Below are 19,087 nucleotides of genomic sequence, written 5' to 3'. Positions count from 1 at the left end.
CGATTTAGGGCAACTCTGCCCCACTGGAAGATTTACTCTTGGGTAGGAAATGTTTTTTTCCAACTTGTATCCTGCCCACCCCATGTACATAAAAAAGGCCCTGTCTTCCAGAGCCTCTAATTTACAAAGTCACTGCCCTGCGGGGGTTCATTATTTCACTGAGCTCCTTTAACCTCTTTTCAAATGAGAGAGAACATTCCACAATTTCTTCCCACAGGATTAAAATTAAAACAAAAATGTTAGCAGCAACCTGCCCCTTCTTCTCTACCTCAGATCTTCACTATGCAGAGAGCAAACACCAACCTTGGCCACTGAGCAATGGTTTTTGCAAGAGGGAAGTCCTCATCAAGAGGGTGAGTTTGTCAGCATGTAACCCAGCCACCACCGGGGAAGTGGAGACTGGAGGCTGTCTGGCACTCCCTGACCAGGCAGACTCGATGAATCAGCTAGCTCTATACTGAATGAGACCCTGTCAAAGTTAATTAATTAATTAATTGAGTGAAGAAGCTGGAAAGATGGCTCAGTGGTTAAGAACATTTGCTGCTCTTGCAGAGGACCAGGCTTTTGCTCCAAGCAGCACATCAGGGAACTCACAACTGCCTGTAACCCCAGTTCTAAGGGGGGTCTGATGCTCTCTTCTGGCCTCTGTAGGTAGCTGCAAGCTTATGGTGCACATACACACACTCAGGCTCACACACGTAATAATGCATCTTTTTAAAAATAAGGTAGAGCTGGGCATGATGGTGCACGCCTTGCACGCCTTCAGTCCCAGCACAAGAGGCAGGCTGACCCCTTGAGTTCCAGGATAGCCTAGTCTATATCATGAATTTCACAGCCAGGGTCACACAGATTCTACCTCAAAAAAAAAAAAAAAAAAAAAATCAAGATGGAGAGCAACTGAAGAAGATACCTGTGTTAACCTCTGGCCTACACATCCTGTGCATATATGTGCATATAACTCTACACACCCTGTAAGCCAACTTAGAATAAACTTTGGGCCCATTCTATTCTTAGAGGAATAAAAATCATCAAGAATACTCTAGGTGAATGTGGGTGAAGACACAAGCCTTCAACTAAGCAGTGACACCATCCTATCCCATCACCCAGAAATGTCACTGACTTCAAAGCATGCTGGGTAGATCAAGGACACCTTCCAGAAAGGGACGTGGGCCTCCTGTGTCACATACCGAGACAACGACCCTGGGTGAGGGGAAGCAGGGCCGATAGTCGATCCACACTAGGTTTGGAGTGACCCGTGCTCGGCAGTCTGCTAAGTTCTCAGAATACAAAACCAGACCAGGAGTCACAGAGGAAAACCAGGGGAGAGGAGCCCTGGAAATGAGGTTTGGACGAGCAGTGAGTGGATTCTGATGAGCGGCCTTCCTTGTCAAAGCGGCAGGATAAATCAGCTTTGATCAGTCGGCCAAACACAGCAGAGTCTCAGAACTCTTAATCATCCGCCATTCTTCCTGGTATCTGTTTTCCGGTTCTTAACCTTTAAAGTCCGTTCCAAACGGGAGATTGTAGATCTTCACACCTTTTATAGCTATCGATTTTACTAACTTGCACTGAACACAAATATCTCAATTGGCGTGGCTTCCCTGTACATGTAAACATCTTACACATATGACCTATGAGTTGACATCAGTGCTGCAGGTGATGAAAATGGGAGTCGGGATGTCTATTACTGCCAGGCAGAAAGCTCAGAACAGGACCTCTGTGTTTACAAAGCACCATGTCTGGACCAGGGAGAAGAGGCTGTGGGGATGCATGCTTGTTCTGCAAGCCTGTGGAACTGAGTTCTGATCCCCAGCTCCCAGGTACTAGTCAGGCATGGCTGCACATGCCTGCAATCCCAGACGGGGTGGAGACCAGCGAATACTAAGAACCCCGCCCCCAGCAGCAAACCTGTAATGACGAATTTCCACTTGGGTGGGAGACCCTCTTTCAAGGTAGCACGGCAGAGAGCAACAGAGAAAAACTGTCTCAAGTCCTGCTCTGGCACCCGAGTGTGCGGGTCCTGCATATTCCCACCACACAACTTCACTCCTGCACACCACACACCCCAAAATAAATATAATAAACAAAAGTTCCAAATCGTACAACGGAAGAAAGGGGACTATCAGGAGAAGGGAGGGGGAGGGGGAGGCTGGGGAGGTGCTGAGGAAGAATAAGGTCGCAGAAGGGAAAGGCTGCAATGGAGCCTGTAACTCTATACAAAACAACACAACAAATCCAGCTCTCCAAGTCCTAACAGCGCCCTTCCCAAACACACTTCCCCAAACCAGAATGAACACCAAGAATGACCTCATCCCATGTAAACCTTTCTGTTGGTCCCCTGCCCTTTCTATGAGCCCCCGTAACAAAATTCAAAGTACGATGTCAACAGCTTTCTGGAGCATGATATGCATTCAGTAAAATCCAACCATTTCCAGTATTCAATTATTTTTTTAAAGGAAGGAAGGTGGTTCGACACCCCCACAGCCAAGGGCAAAGACACTTCTGTCCCCAGCCCCCTTGAGCCAGTCGGTAGGAAAATGCCACCCCCTCCCAGGCCCAGGTAACTTCCCATCTACCTGCCTCAGACCAGAATACCTTCCATTAAAAGAGCCGACCAACAGGGAATCTTACATACCTGACTTTTACAAAATGTATTTATATTTTTTGAGAATTCCACACAAGAGTACAGTATTTATATCATTACCACACCCTCTCCTCCAACCGTTTCCCCTTCAAACCTCCCACTGTCTCCCCACTGCTTCTCAAATTTAAGGCCTTTTAAAAAATTACTGTTACACATGCGTATATGTATGCGTATGTATAGATATTACAGCCCACGGGTGGGTCCCTTTAGTGCTGCTTGTATGTGCATGTACTTGGGGCTGACCACTTGGGGCTGGATAACCTATCTGGGAACTCTGTCTGCAGAAGACCAGCCTTCCCTCCTCCCTCTGCGGCCGCTGATTGTGGCGTTTTTTAGGTGGGATTTCCCTCATCGGCACTGGCAGGTCAGGTGGTATTCCCTTTACACAGGTCTTGTTTGGGCAACAATCTTGTTGAGATTTTAAAGCTTCTGTCCTTTAGTGTGTTTCTGAGCACGTCTCATCGTTATAAACGTTACTGTGATTCTCTTCACAGTCAAAGAGGCCCTGTTCCCCACAAAACACAACCATAAAAATCACGAAGACTTCCCCCGGGCCCACTAACCTCCTCCTCCCTACCAGAAGAACCCAGACCTTAACTCTGGGCTGAGTTGACTCTTCACACTGGGGCTTCACACGGGCTGTGCTCTCTGCTTTACTGAGAAACAGCTACAGATCTGCAGGGGCTGCTCTCTAGGGCCAAGCTGACCCCACTCCCCATCACTGAATGGGTCCATCGGATCCATTTCCATGCTGACGGGATCTGGGCGGCCGCAGCAGCGCTCCCCAGCCAGGCCCTTCTCCACATGGACCACAATGCTAAGGGGAAAGTGCTCTAACACAGAGGCTGTGGGGTCCCTGGATGGAGTGGTGTGGTGATGAGGTGACTGGTACTTGGATGACCACCATCAGAAGAAGGGGCTTCGATGGCAGGCACCGGTGCCACACAGGGTGACCTGCGCTTGGAGGGGGGACGGTTGGCCACCATTGTCTCTTCTGGTCCTCAGTGCTTCACAACATGGTAACAGGGGTTGAAAATGGAACAAACAAGAAAGCAAAGGGATGGGCGTGAGCTGCCAATTCTCCCAGAGGGGCTACATCATCTCCACACCTCGGCACCGGGCCCCATCAGACCTAATTATGGCTTTCTGGTCAAGGGGGGTAACAGTCACCTGGCCAGTGAGTTTTTGTGCCAAGGGGTGGCAGGTGAACTCAAAGCCTGGAAAGGGGTTCCTCCACGTCCTTCCTCACTACAGAGGAGGTAATGAAGGATTCTGACTAGGTGGTGTAGAGGTCCAAAATGAGGTGTTTCTACAATAAGCCCTTCCTTAAAAGGAGTCCAGCTCTAAGGAAAAGGATGTTTGCCTGTAACTTTTAATGGCCACAGCCCTGCCGATCTGCTTTGTTTGTGAAATTCGGTCACTCTAATTAATGAGGTTGCTCCAGGCAACCTTCCCCCTCCTGCCCTGCCTCCTGTTTGGAGAATAGCCTTCTATTTATTTATTTATTTATTTTTGTTTTTTAGTTTTTTGAGACAGGGTTTCTCTGTGTAGCTTTGGAGCCTGGCCTGGAACTCGCTCTGGAGACCAGGCTGGCTGAGAACTCACAGAGATCCGCCTGCGTCTGCCTCCTGAGTGATGGGATTACAGGCGTGCGCCACCAACGCCCGTGGAAAGCCTTCTTCTAGAGCGTCCCAGGCACATGCCACCACGTATGCATGCATGAATAAACAGGCAATAAAAACATCCGTTTCTTTTTCATCTTTCTCTGTGTGCTAAAGCATGTTCATGTGGCAGTCACGGGACATGCAGGCATGGTGAGGGCAGAGGGTCACCTTCTATTCACACTGCCTATGTTGGGCTAGCGGGCTGCACACTTTTGGGGTTTCTTCTGTCTCCACTTCCCATCTTAATGCAGAAACAGAGACTGCGGATGTGTACACGTCCCGGGATCCAAACTCAGTCTTCTTGCTTCCATGGCAAGAGCATTACCCACTGAGAGATCTCCCCACCCCCATACGTGCTCTTAAGGAATGCTAACCAGCCCTGTATTCATTCATTTCCAGTCTTATTTCCTGCCAAAAGGCAAGAGAGTTCTACAGTCATCTTCACTGGTTTTCCCGGCCCGGCCCTCTGAGGCGTTTGGCTCTACAATGGTTAAATGACACCCTACCAACGATGTAGGAAAACACGGATGACATGCGTCAACTATGCAAAGATCAACAAATGCCAGGAAAACGGGCCACGCATTAATCTGCCTCAGAAACCCAACACGTTACTGAGAGATGGGGCTCTGGCCTTGGACTGCTACAGTAACCTCATTATCAGAAGCCGTTCCCTTCCTGCAGGTTTCTCCAGCCACCCGAGAGAAACCAGTGGCAGATGGTCTTAGAAGTGATACATCAAGCAGAGAAAACTCCACAAGCCCAACAGAGGAAAAGGAAGTGCAGCCGGGCAGCTGGAGGTGGTGTGGCCTGCCCAGGCTTCCTCCAGCCTGGAATCTGTGTCACCTCCACACTGCTGATCTGTGGGGTCCATGGTTCTCTGCGGCCAACTATGTTACATACTATAGGTCCTTAGCCTCTTCCCGCCAGATGTCATTAGGAGAGCAAAACTTGCTCCAGACATTGCTAAGTATCCCCTCTGTGCAAAGACCACCTGTATATGCCAACTTCAGCAGAACTGCCAATCTCAGGTTTGGAAGGACTAGGAAATTATCTAGGTCAAGACCCTGTCACTTAGGATGCGGTAACAGACTCCCTCTAAAGGTGACTCTCTATTCGGAAATCTGAAGCATTTGGGCAAGCCAACTGTAAGGCCGTCTCTCCTCAGGACATAAGAAACTGACAGTGTCTTTCAAAGAAATGATGAAACCTAAAGAGCACCATACGCACTTAAAAATACAACATTGTTTTTAAAATGCCAGTAACAATCTTGCTTTTTATTAGAAAAAAAATTAGGTGGGTAAATGGGAAGGGGGGTCCTTCAGCTTTGTAAGGATGGGATTTCTAGGGGAAGTACCTGGCAAGGGTGCCCTGACGAATGCAAAAGTGCACTATGTGTTTAGAACACACGTGTGCACTCGTGAATACGGTGTTACAGAACAGAACACTTCCCTGGGAGTCAACCCATTTGGAAAGCACCAGCTCATACATCCTGGATGCTGTAACAAGAGGGCCCAAAGTGCCTGCCTGCCTCCTTTCACTGACACTGAAGCAGCCTGATGGGGGAGGTCCTCCTGAATGCTGTGAACATATGTTTCTCTTATTGGTGGATGAATAAATGCTCATCGGCCAGTAGCCTGGCAGGAAGTATAGGCGGGGCTACCAGATGAGAATTCTGGGGAGAAGAAGGCAGAGAAGGGGTCACTAGAGAGACGCCACGTAGCTGCCGAGGAAGCAAGATGTCTGGGTATCACCGGGTAAGCTAAGAGCTCGTGGAGATATACAGATTAATAGAAATGGGTTAATAATTAAGAAAGAGCTAGCCAATAAGAAGCCTGAGCCATCGGCCAAACAGTTTACGAATAATATAAGCCTCAGTGTGTTTATTTGGGACTGAAGGGTGGCAAGACTGGGTGGAACAGAAACTCCGTCTTCGATAGCCACGAAAACTCAGTGGTAGGGACTCAACTACTCAGTGACAGGAAAGACACTGACCCCCACATCCTTGGTTCAGAACCCTAAGCAAATGCACACCAAACAGCTCAGGAGAGGGAGAGCCTGATGTCATCTGCAACCCACAAAGCAGCTTAGCCAGACAGCATAGACGACCGACCATCCTTTCACCTCCGGAAAAGCGAGGACGTTAGATGGGGCTGAAGTTCTTACAGGTTATGAATTGAAGTTTTGAAGGATATTACTGGAACAAAGGCTTTACTGTAGTTCTTTAGCTATTCCTCTGCCACTCGGGATCATAAGCATGTACAATGCTCACGGCTTCTGAGTCTCCTACAGAACTGAGTGAGGAAAGAGGATTTGAATGTATAATGTCAAAGCCCTTACACTTCAACAAGAAGCCTTGCCCGTCCCACCCGCACCTGCTGGGAGCCAGCTATGCAAGGGAACCAGCTGGAGCAGGCTTTTATGTCTCCTGGCTGGGGAGAGACTTGTTCCCAGTGTATGGCAGAGGTGATGTGCAAACAGGGGAGAAAAAAGGCTGCGTTCAGCAAAGGTCAATATTAATAGGATATTGTTCAATGGAGAGAAAAACAGACACCGAACTTATCATAATGGCCACCTCTGCATGATAGAATTTTTTCCCTCTTTTGTTAAGTTTGTGTGAGAAAAAAAAATTCTTTTACAGGGAATGCAGTACTTTGCCAGAACTCAAACCAATTTATTAACTTTATTTATTTTTATTTATTTATTAAAAAGAGTTCAATCAATATTTTCTGAACTGCACATCGTGGGACTGCAATGCCCAGGGCTCTATCGCTGCAAGCCCAATGGAACCAATCTCTGCCCTCTGTCCCTCTGGCTACATGGCTCTCAGCGCCTGCACCTGGCAGCTACACCACCAAAGACAGGGAAGCTCTACTCAGCTAAGAGTCTGCTAAGCCCAATAATCATACAACTCCCCAGCCCACTCACTACACATCCTACAAGAAGCCAGCTAGCCATTCACTGGAAACAGCTGAAGCTCATTTACATCATCACCCAATAGAACCATAGAATGGCAAAAGGCTCCTTCATGTCCCTCTTAGCTTCTGAGCTCCTACAAGGCTGGAGAGTGCATTCAACTCCTCCTCTGTAGCGCATAGCTCGGATGAGGGTAAGTCTCTCCACGGATGGACGAAAGTGTCGATGCACAGAGCCAGCACAGATAAGGACTTCCCATGTTCCCGGGGACAGCTGGCAGACAAACCACAAAATAACTGAAGGCAAAGGTAATCTGTGAATGGCCCAGCTGATGGCTTCGCCCCTACCAAATCACACAAGCAGGTAACAGAAAGAACCAGGTCCTGGAGGAGTGTCAACCGTCATCCTGAGCCAGGCTCCACTAATGGATGTGGAGCCATCAGTCAGCACCACGCTGCAGGTCACGAGCAGTGACATGAAGGGACAGGAGACCTCAGGCAAGGCAAACAGCGTCTTCCCTTCTCGTTGGTAAAACAGAGATAACTAAACTTTCTTTAAACCGCTACTCTGGGGGGGCGGAGCGGCTTGGTAGAGAAGGGGCTTGCCGCATGAGTGTGAAAGCCGGAGTTGGGGTCCCTACAACTGATGCAGGTGTGTGATTCCAGTGCCTGCAAAGCAGAGACAGAAAGTCACAGAACGAGCTGGGTATCTCTGGGTTCAGGAGCGAGAGACTGCCTCGATGACTAGGGTGGGAAGTAGGCCCCACATGTGTGTGGACCTGTGCATGTATACCCTCACACATATGCGTGAACACGGATATACACATATGTGCAAAACCCAAAGTATTTCAATTAACAAACAAACTTATACTACAGGGGGTTTGGAGAAGAAATGTTCACAAAATTCCTAGAATACACGATAGGTCCTCAAAAGCAAGGGGACTACCCAGGACCACTCAGCTGTCCCAGGTGGGGCTGGGGGCCTTCCCAACAACCCTACGCAGTCACCCAGGGGAAGTCTAGGTGACCCCTTTTCTTAGAGCCATGCTTTATGGCTCATCTGTCTCCGCTTACTGTGCTCATCAACCATCAAGGTTAAAATGCACATTGGGGTCAGAGGTGGCTCAGAGACTAAGGGCCCAAACGTCGGAAAGAGAAGAACTACTTCACAACTACATAGATTGTCCTATGACTTCCATGTGCCATGACATGCTGCCTGCCCATCAAAACAAATTAATGAAAAAAAGAATTTTAAGTGCAAATTATTGGCCAGTTGGTTATAGGGAACACAGATCACTCTAGGAACTGGCTCTGTTGGAGACAACAGAGTGCAGGATGGACGCTCACTCAGGAGCCACCCTGGAGGGACAGAGTTTGGTTGCAGTGTGTGCCTACCATGTTTGAGGCTTTGGGGTCCACTCTCAACGTTGCTACCACACCCAAGAATCCACCCTAATTTGAATATTCAAAGAAATATAATCATTTATAACTCTTTTTTTCTTATTTTGTGTTTTGGGGTACTAAGTCTCATCTCACATAGCCCAGGCTGCTTCATGAGCTTTCTATGTAACTAAGGATGAGCTTGAATTTACAGGTGAATGCCACCGAGCAGAACCTAAAGTAGCATTTAACAGAGTTTGGTGACAGGGCACAAAGGCAGGCACCTCCTCCAACTGTATACATCACCCCGATTTTGTTGGCATTTCAGGGAGTTCAGAAACTCCACCCTCCGACTTATGTACCAACAATACTTAATAGGGAATCAGGAAGACTTTCATATGAATCCATTTAAAATTAGAGCAGGATGACATGCTAAAATTATTGTATACAGCTGGCTATGGTTGCAATAAATGTCCTCCACCCGAGGTTGTTTTAAAATCCCAAAGAACAAACCAGTATGAGCAAAAGCCTGGAAGACCATGCAGCCTGCACTCAGGTCAGAATGCCTGCTGTTTCACGAAATAATTAAGCCATGACTTCACCCGCATCACACACCTGCAGCACAATGGCTTCACAACTCCACAGGCATAGAAGTCCGAAGGCGTTATTTGGATGAGGTTTTGGACCTGCAGAACCCTGCCCCAGGCAAACACATCCACTAATTAACTGCAGTGGGTTCATTGTGCTGTAAGCTTCCAAATGGGCTGAGTATCAGAGACTGTGAGACTGGACATTCCGTTCCCTCCTCACGGGAAGGCTCCACAGCAACCTGCAGGGCGATCAGCCAGTTCTCTAAATAATAAATGACACACCAGGGCCCTCGTTCCGACTTGGACTCAGGGGAAGATGACAAACGCGGATTCGTCTGCCGTCATTTGAAAACCATTCAAATCACTTTATACAGTTTGCAAGCACTTTAAAGGGGCTCAGAAGCCAAGGCAGCTGTTACTCCCAGAGCACTACCTCATCAGCAAGTGTGGTTTGAAAGCAATGTATGAGGAAATGGGCAGGGACAGCGTCCTTGTCTTTGGCAGCCCTTGTGAATTAAAAGGATTCCCAAGTCTGCCCAGCCTGGGGAGGAGTGCTCACCCTAATTCAGAGGAAATGTGTTTATGCAGAGAACTGGAGTGAAGGCAGAGAACGGTGGACACAGACGGCCAAACTAGGAAGAGGAGACTGAATCCAGAAATCTGATGGAGTCCAGACTGGAGGAGTGAATGGGTCAAACCCAGATGATCTTATTGGAGGTCAGAGATGAGGAGAATGAAGACACACACCAGCTAGATCCAAGGTTCTCTCAGGCCAGGACTTCCTAAGCCCACAGGCGACACAGGTCACCTGGACATCCCTATTCGTTCCAAAGCTCCCCAGGTACTCCAGAGACAGACAAATGGGTCAGAAACTAGGCAGTTGCCTAAAGTCATCCAAGTTCATGGCTCTTTCTTGTGCTTAGAATAACTAACTCCAAGTACATCCTGTATAAATTAAAATCAAAAACCAAAGTGTCAGAACAACATATATAGAGATAGATACTCTAAAATTCCAGAAATAAATATTACTGCTTAAGAATGTTAACATTCATTATGTCTCAGGCTGGACATCCTAACTAATACAGTTCCGTTACCAAATGGGAACTGATTTTTACTTTTGGACTAAACTTTTTAGCTTAGATACCAATCACCAATCACCCTGGAGTGGAGGAAACCATTCAAGATCCCACTGAACACGATCAACCAGTCAAATAAGCTTACCAAGACTTACTTAACATGGACCCCGAGATGGACCTGCAGCAGGTCAGTCTATGGAAAGACTTCCAATGCTATCAAAGGCCTCTCATTGACAAACGAGGACTGAGAACATTCTGAATAGTGCTGGCAGGCTCTCTATCTCAACCTAGTGTTGCCTCAGCCACTACCAATAAAGTGGAGTTGGTTGAGGAATCAAACTGATGTATGAAGTTTGTGCCAAGTTTGAGCTGGGCGGTGGTGGACCAGGCCTTTAATCTCAGCACTTGGGAGGCAGAGGCAGGTGGATCTCTGTGAGTTCAAGGCCAGCTTGGTCTATAAATTGAGTTCCAAGGCAGCCAGAGCTACGCAGAGAAACCCTGTCTTGAAAAACAGAGAGAGAGGGAGAGAAGAGACTAGCTGAGACTGTAAGACTACCAACTTATACCAAGCAACACACCTAAAACATGAAAACATTGATCCTATTCATTACACTCAAAATACAGCTTGTCAGGAAGTACATATGGCCCTAAAAATAAATAAATAAATAAAAATCTTTAGGAACACAAATTTCTGTTGTTTTAAAGGATATACTTCCTGCTCCTGCTAGAACAAAGACAAAACCAAACTCTTTGTAACCGACTCTGGGCATCTGCTCCAAATTCTATCTATTTGGAGTTATGTCCATCCATCCCATCTAATAGTAATGGGCAAACGGGTTTCCGTGTACCCAGGTTTCCTTGTTGGCAAAGAATAAAAGACAAGGGGACCAACACAGAGTCACTTTTAAATCATAGTCCAAAAACATCAGCTATGGGAGAAAGAGAAAGACTGGATACATGAAATGGCTCCCTACTATAAAATGGCTGGCTCCATTAAACAGCATTTTGAATCCTCCGCCATCCAGACAGCCAAGAACAAACCCCTTCTGTGCTGCCCTGAGCTACCCTGTCTTTCTTTAAGCTACACCTTGTCCCTGCAACATCCTGGCTGATTTTCAATACATCCAGGAGATCGCTTAGGTCACTGTTTCTTCCTCCCGTCTGAGGCACACTCAAAGTTTTCTCTCGACTGTATCAAGCCTACAATACTTGCCAAGAATTTCAAAGTCACCACTGAATGTTTCTTGGTGCCTGAGAGCCAGGGTCCACATGTCCTTAGGGGTCATCTTGCCTTCCCTCGGGAAGCCTCTCTTCACTTCCCCTGAAATGTAACTCTGAGTCTCGTGGTTTGGCTGGCAAACTGTATGAAGCTGTTATGAGGAGAATGCTACCCTGTCTTGGGCAGCCACAACTGAATCCTGTTCTCGCAGGCCTTGTCAGCTTGGTAAATATTTATCCAGCATGCCTGTCTGAGTGAGAACAGGAGAACCACCTTCCTCCTGCTTCTCACCAACAAAGAGAACAACTGACTTTAGTGCCAGGTCAGTGATTTAGACACATTTATAAACATCCCCCACTTCCTAGATCAGAGCATACATGGAGAGCTTTAAGGGGTTACAACGTTTCGGCTTCCCACTCTGCTGCCCACTTCTTAGCTATCTCATACATTTAAAACTCTTCCATTTCTTCTTAAAATCAGTCCTCTCCTCTATATGAGTGTCCTGCGAGGAAGCAAGCAACCATGTTGCACAAACAGGATTATGTACTGCAATAATTACTGAGCTCAAACAAAGCTAGAATTGGCATGAATGGTTTTTAAAAAAATGTGGTGCAAAAAGCACCAAGCCCCTGTACTACCCTGGGGTGGCTGGGCTGTCCCAGAATAAGATGTTTTCCAATCCTCTCAGTGTTCAGACAAGGGACTGGATGACAATGGATAATTCTGGTCACCAATGAATCTTAGATTATATTCTACACCAACGATGCCCAGGTACGAAGTTCCAGGATGAAGGGAATGATTCAAAGCTGAGCTAGCTAATTGGGTTGCCACAAGCCACAGGTGGCTACCAGGCTCCCACACATTGCTATTGTACTCTCGAGTATGGCTAGTCCAACTGTATTTGAAATTTTACTTCATTTACAAATCGTCACACAGAGTCAGTGCGCACTGCATTGAAAGATGCTCCTCTAGACCCTGGGGCTACATTTATTAGCATGCTCTTGAAGACATGATGTTTTAACAAACACAATTTCCCCTATGGCTTCTGCCCAACACTTCGTTCTTGTGAAGTACCTTGTGGCATCTGCTATTTATTAGTCAGGGACCCTACTTTTTTTAGCTTGAAGTTATAGGGTTAATCTAAGGAGTAACAGGAGCATGTTAAGACCGGGTTAAAACGCCGAATTCAGTGGTTCACGCTATCTCCCACTTTTGTCATAAATGGCTGCTTCCGACATTCCTACAGCACGTGTGTGGTATGCTGTAATGGCTGTGGATGCTTCCAGGACACCACACTGAAGGGAACACACACAGCTCTTTCTGTAGACCAGGAAATGTCAACAGAGGAACCCCTGCAGGGGAGATGATTACACTCCACTCCCTACTCTTGGGGAAGCCTTTCCAAGGTCCACCCACTCAGCTGAGTCTGCGCTCCAAAGAGGTTCTTGTAAGGAACACAGAGGCCATTGTTCCCCCAAGGACTCTCCTCAAGCGAAGCTTTGTCTCCATGTTCTTCTAGACACTCTCCAAGAAAATATGGAGGAAAAACTGGGCCAAAGGGTGTCAACTTGGAGCTGTTTACACAGACCCTTCTTTGAGTAACCAAGATGGAACCGGGAAGAACACGGACTCTGAGGACTTAGAGACCTGGAGGTCAGGAAAGTCACACACACACAGAAGCTGAGAGCAACTAGCTGTGAGAGGGTGATGAGGTGTGGGGCCATACGGTGCCAGCTGAAGCGTGCGTGCGTGCGTGCGTGCGCGTGTGTGCGCATGTGTGTGCGAGTGCGTGTGTGTGCATGTGTGCGTGCGCGCGTGCGTGCGTGCGTGTGTGTGTGTGTGTGTGTGTGTGTGTGTGGTATGCCACGAGATTGTCCCCACAAAGGCCCACGTGCTAAATGCACTTGGTTGGCAGCCTGGGGGATTACTGGAATTTCTAGGTTAAGGCCTAGGAGGAAGAAATTGGGTACTAGGGACTACATCCGTGAGATACGAGGGACCCTGGCCCTCCCTTGCTTTTCGTACCCTCAGGTGACTGCCCTTCCCCTGCCACATACAGCTTGCCTGATGACAGTTCAGGGCCCAAGTGATCCCAGATAAAAGCTCTCGAACCCCGAGAGAAAATCAAACTTTAAGCAGATTCTGTCAGGTAATTTGCCACAAGGGTCAGAAAGGGAACACGGGGAGTGAGGTCCAAGACAGTGGTCCCCAGTACCAAGAGGCAGAATGTGATCCTACGAAAGGCACTCCCTGAAGAAAGCTGCCCATCGTGACAGTTACTCTGTGGGTGTGGAACTCAGCCCCACAGGCTCCACACGCTCCACAAACCATTTTACTGAAGAACAAGAACAAAAGCGGCTGCAAAGGTCAGATCCGAGTATTAGTGGGGATTTGAGTATTTACTTATGTGTGGGGGTGTATATATGCCTACAGGTGTTTTCTGAGACAACCTCATACTGAAGCTGGAGCAATTGATTGGCTCCGCCCGTCTCTGACTCCTCTTGCAGTGGCAGCATTAAGGGGACATGCCACCACATGCTTTTTATGTGGGTTCTGGGAGTCCTCAAACTCGCACTGCAGTAACTTCATTGACAGAGCCATCTTTCCGGCCACACGCAAAGGTCAGTTTTGCAGACTCAAGCTGAATCAAGAATTAGACAACTGCTGCTTCTGCCTACGCAGTCAGCGGTTGTCCATCCTCCCAATTCTAACAGCTTTGACTTCTTTCTATGTCTCTGCTGAACGACATAAAACACAGATGCTGTTCCCATTTTACGCTCTTTCCTTCCTCACTTTGTTTTTCTTCTTAGTGCCTGGGGCCACCCTGCATGTGAAGTAGCCGGTCCTCTGTTTGTCCTGCTGTACTAGAATATTGTGATGTGGTTGTCACTTTGCTGCTGTACTGTTGGGACCCCGGGCAGTGCCTGGAAAGATCTGGGCATGTTTTTTGCTACTTGAATTTCTGGGCTGCTCTTTCACATAGGCCATGCTCGTGACTATATAAACTCCACAGGAAGAACTCAGACCAAAAGTCACAGCCACTACAACAGAATACAATGTGCACTAAGCAGGGGGTACAGCCAGCCCAGCCTTCTGCAAACGGCTGAGACCCTCAGCTGTCCGGATGCTCCCTCCTTTCCCTTACGTCACAGGCAGAGGCATCACAACAGGGCTATGGTCAGGCCATCAGAAGCCTTTGTCCTTGGCCACTGGAGCACACAGAGGTGTGTCTATAACACCAGCCTCAGGGCCCGAGGACAGGGCTCTACCTGCTCATCCACGCATAGAGGGCGAATCCTCTAGAAGCAAAGCTTGGCTGGTGACAGTCACTTTCTGCTAACCTCATTTCCCCCAAGAAAATTTACCTCCATCTACCCACATCAAAGGTTTGAGCTAGACTACAGAATGAAGGGGGCGGGACACTTATAGGGAGAAAGAAACAGAGGTAGCTGCCTCTTTTATTCCTTTACAAAAGCATGTGTTCCGGCCCGGGTATCAATTCCATCTCATGGGTCCCTGAAGTAACAGATGCTGACAGTCCTAGACACAGGACAGCATCAGCTTCCTCCCTCGGGACTAAAGTCAATGACAACCTCCAGGATCTTCTACAACCCTGGGAAAGAGAAAATCACAGCACCCAGCAGCTGCCTGTCTAAACGGGGATCCTTAGAGAGAACTTCTCCTTCTGCTTTCTCTGGCCCAGGTGTCAGAGGGCAGCAAAACCGACAGCCCTTTTCCAGGCCACGTGTGTAACGGTTCAGATAGATGCCCTCATCTATCCCCAAGAAACAGACATGTTTTTAAAGCAATGGACATTACAGGTGGGACACTGGGTACAACATTCACACAGGTTGTGACGAAACTGTTTTCCAGGGCAGGGCTAACCCATTAGATCCCTCATGCCGTTCTAATCTTCAGTCCTTCCCCTTAGCTAGCGTTAACACCGACACGGAATCTTTCTTTGGGGTAGAAAGGTTTGCTGGACTTGGCCACGCCCATGGCTCCTGCTGGCCGCTGGATGCACACCATGTCTTGGCACAGATCTCACCTGGCATGAAAGGAGACTATGATGGTCTGCGGGGCAGATACCAGTGACAGCTACCAGCTGACACGGAATATTTGAGTACACAGTACCACAAGCATTAATGAGTTATAAAATATCATCCCACTGAGTGAAACGGTCCAGACATGGGGGGGAAAGGCAGTCGGAACTGCTGTTCCCACAATGCCCAGAAATAGAATTCACAACATATGTTGCACCTAATTAAGACATTTGGGAACTTGGTAAAAATAAATAATTATGTAACGAAGACTGCAATGACTTAGAACAAACATTTAAATCCCGTATCTCACCCAACACACACCTCACTTATTGGATCTCTGGCTGGGATTACTCTGAACACTGCAACCAGGAGTTGCTACCTCTACTGAAACAAAACAAGGCCTGCCTCTGTAAGTGCTTGAAACCATCAGGCGGACACCATGTGCCAGGCACCATGAGAGACATCAAGGGTAAAATGAAAGATGGTATCTGTCTGCCCCCGACTGTTTTGAAATCTATAAAGAGGAGAAAACAACATAAGCACACAATGAAATGAGCACTAAGGGAGACAGGAGACAGCCACTGAGAAACAGGAAACAGCCACTGAGGGACACAGGAAACAGGCAGTGAAAGACAGAAAACAGAGACTGAGGGACATAGGCAATATCCACTGAGAGACACAGCAAACAGCCACTGAGGGACACAGCAAACAGCCACTGAGGGACACAGCAAACAGCCACTGAGGGACACAGCAAACAACCACTGAGAAACAGGAAACAGCCATTGATTTTCCTCTGGCTCCAAAGACCTTAAGCTCAGAGAGAGAAAATTACACAAGTTTTCTTCACCAACATATTCAGTCCTGGTATCATGGGAGGTAGCCGAGTGAGGGAAGATATCAAGCAAACACCAAACAATGAGTCAGCCAATCCACCAAGAAGTCCTCTCCTCAGCAGTGAGGAGTGAGATAGGACAAGAGGGTCAGGTCAGGAAGACAGGCTGGCCATGGGCAACGGACTGGGCAACAGGGAGACTGCTCTGAGGGAGGGGCACAAGCAGCAGGAGGCAGGATTGCAGGTCTTAATGGCTGCCTGGTGACAAGGACAAGAAAGCTGGAAAGAGAGAAGCATGTACAGAGGAAACAGCAACTCAAGAACAAGATAATGAAGACAGGAAAGCCAAGTAGATTCAGCTGTCTATATATCCATCTAAGGATTCAAGAGCCATCAAGGGACCTGTCTGGCCTACACGAGTCTGTACTGACATTACCCAGGAACCACTGGCAGACACCACCAAAGGGACCCCCGAAACTCAGGTGAAGTTATGAGGAGGAGCCTGGCTTCTAACTATATTGTCATGAAGACCAGGCTTGTCCTGTGTCTGATGATGACTTGGGTCAAGTCCAGTTACCACCACACACAGCCATAGAAGAGAAACCACTGATCCCATCATGCAATTTGCTACATCGATTTCAACTTTGGCAAATATCTATAGCCAAAGTAGGAAAAGGAAGGTGTCCATGAAGGAAAACCACAGTGGGGATGCTAACTAGTATATTTCAAATCAACTGCGGCTGAAGACACACAGTGATATCACCCCAGCTCTCTTTGAAAGGCTGCTGGCTCTTTCATGACAAGTAGGATCCACTTGGGTTTCGAATTTCTGTGAGAATGGGGAAGATTAGAGAACAAACATCAAGCAAGGAGACCGATTATAAACGGTTAATGGTCACAGTCAATCTCTTTGTAAAGAAACAAGGGGATATAACATAGAAATGAATACATTTGGATGGATTTTGGTTTATTGATACAAATTGAAGGTCAATTTTCTTATTATATATGTGTGTATATACACATGCACACACACATATATATTTCTATTGTTAAGGTATTATTTTTATACAGCTCATTTAAAATGTAATATATAATTAAAAATACAGATTAATGATAGTCATCTATAATAGTCAAGTTTGTAGTCATGTTAGTTAGGTTTTCTAGATATGCAGAGATATTTCAGATGGAGAGGTAATCTTCAAACACTCCAAAGACCTATGGAATATGGCATTTAAAATGTTTCAAGAACTTGACTTTTCTTGACAGTGAGAGACATCTGCTCCTGGCAGCACCTATTACTTCAAGATTCAGTTTGCTTGGACTATTTGACTGTATGCTGTATAAACTGTACATGCAGGACCCACAAGAAAGTGACTGCTAAACCTGCCAAAACAAATGGGACAGTCCTTCAGGATTCTTGCTTCATGGGAGTCTGCCAAACTTTCTACAGGACAAAGAAGAAAGCGACTGATGAACTTTGCCAGTACAAGGCAGAGCAGATCTTCGAATTCCCTGCTTCACTGTGAAGGGACCAGCTCCCCATTTCGGCAGCCATGACAGTAACACATGCTCGCTATGACCTTGTCTTAGTCACTAGAGGTTAGGTGCCTGCCTCATGACAAGGAACCAATCAGAAGTTAGCTGGTGGCGCTATGCTTTACGACCCTGGGTGTACTTTACGGACAAGCACACGGCAATGACGCACAGAGCATAGCAACCCTCTTCTCCCTCTCCCTCTCTCTCTCACCCCCCCCAATGATGTCACACATCTATCATCCATATTTCTTGGGGTTTGGAGATTTAAAAAACAATACCAAGAATTCTGAAGGAAACAAACTGAGCAGCTGAGCCAGCATAAAGAGAGAAGTGGCTATGGAATTGTATGGCATGTGTATTGTTGGGGGTGCACATACGTGTTTACATCCGTGTAGATGCGTGTGTAAGGGTATGAATGGGTGTGCGTGCATATGGGAGCCCCACTTTATTCACTGAGGCAGGGCACCTCTCTGAAGCCAGAGCGCACCAATTCCAGCTGGCCTGGCTATCCCGTCTGCCTCAGGGACCCCACTTTTGGGATGGAGTGCTGAGTGACTGGTGGCTGCCACACCTGCCTGGTGTATTCACTTCAGGACAAGGAAGGTGGAAGGGAGGGCTCTTCCCCTTTACAAACTTAGGGAGAAGCAGAAATGCATATACCATTTCATATTCGCTTTCAAACCTGAAAAAAATCTTAACTTCAATAAGGACACATGAGCACTGTCGCAGTCTGGATTACCTACTTTACCAAATGAAAAACAAAACTGTGGCCGGGCGTTGGTGGCGCACGCCTTTAATCCCAGCACTTGGGAGGCGGAGGCAGGCGGATCTCTGTGAGTTCAAGACCAGCCTGGATCTCTGTTCGAGTTCAAGACAAGTTCGAGACAAGAGCGAGTTCTAGGATAGGCTCCAAAGCCACAGAGAAACCCTGTCTTGAAAAACCAAAAAAAAAAAAAGAAAAGAAAAGAAAAAAGAAAAACAAAACTGTGGTGATTGATATATGGTTTATGATCTAATAAAGCCACTGGGGATCAAAATGCAAAGCTAGCCACAAACCATAGAGCCAGGCAGTGGTGATGACACATCTTTAATTCTGGGACTCAAGAGACAGGCAGATGGATCTCTGTTAAGCTCAAGGGCTCACTGAGATACATGAACCTGATGCAGTCTAAAAAAGAAACGGCTCACACA

General features: G+C 47.3%; 1 protein-coding gene across 2 annotated transcripts in view; it reads right to left on the bottom strand.

The window, feature by feature from the left end:
- Farp1 (FERM, ARH/RhoGEF and pleckstrin domain protein 1) overlaps window positions 1–19,087 on the bottom strand; it is a 259,534-nt gene that overhangs the window by 113,998 nt on the left and 126,449 nt on the right. The gene's annotated exons all lie outside the window — the stretch shown is intronic.

This window comes from Cricetulus griseus (genome assembly GCF_003668045.3).
Source record: "Cricetulus griseus strain 17A/GY chromosome 1 unlocalized genomic scaffold, alternate assembly CriGri-PICRH-1.0 chr1_1, whole genome shotgun sequence".
In the NCBI taxonomy this organism is placed as follows: Eukaryota; Metazoa; Chordata; class Mammalia; order Rodentia; family Cricetidae; genus Cricetulus; species Cricetulus griseus.
Note: the sequence above shows the minus strand (reverse complement) of the source record. Positions and strands in the feature narration are given on the sequence as shown.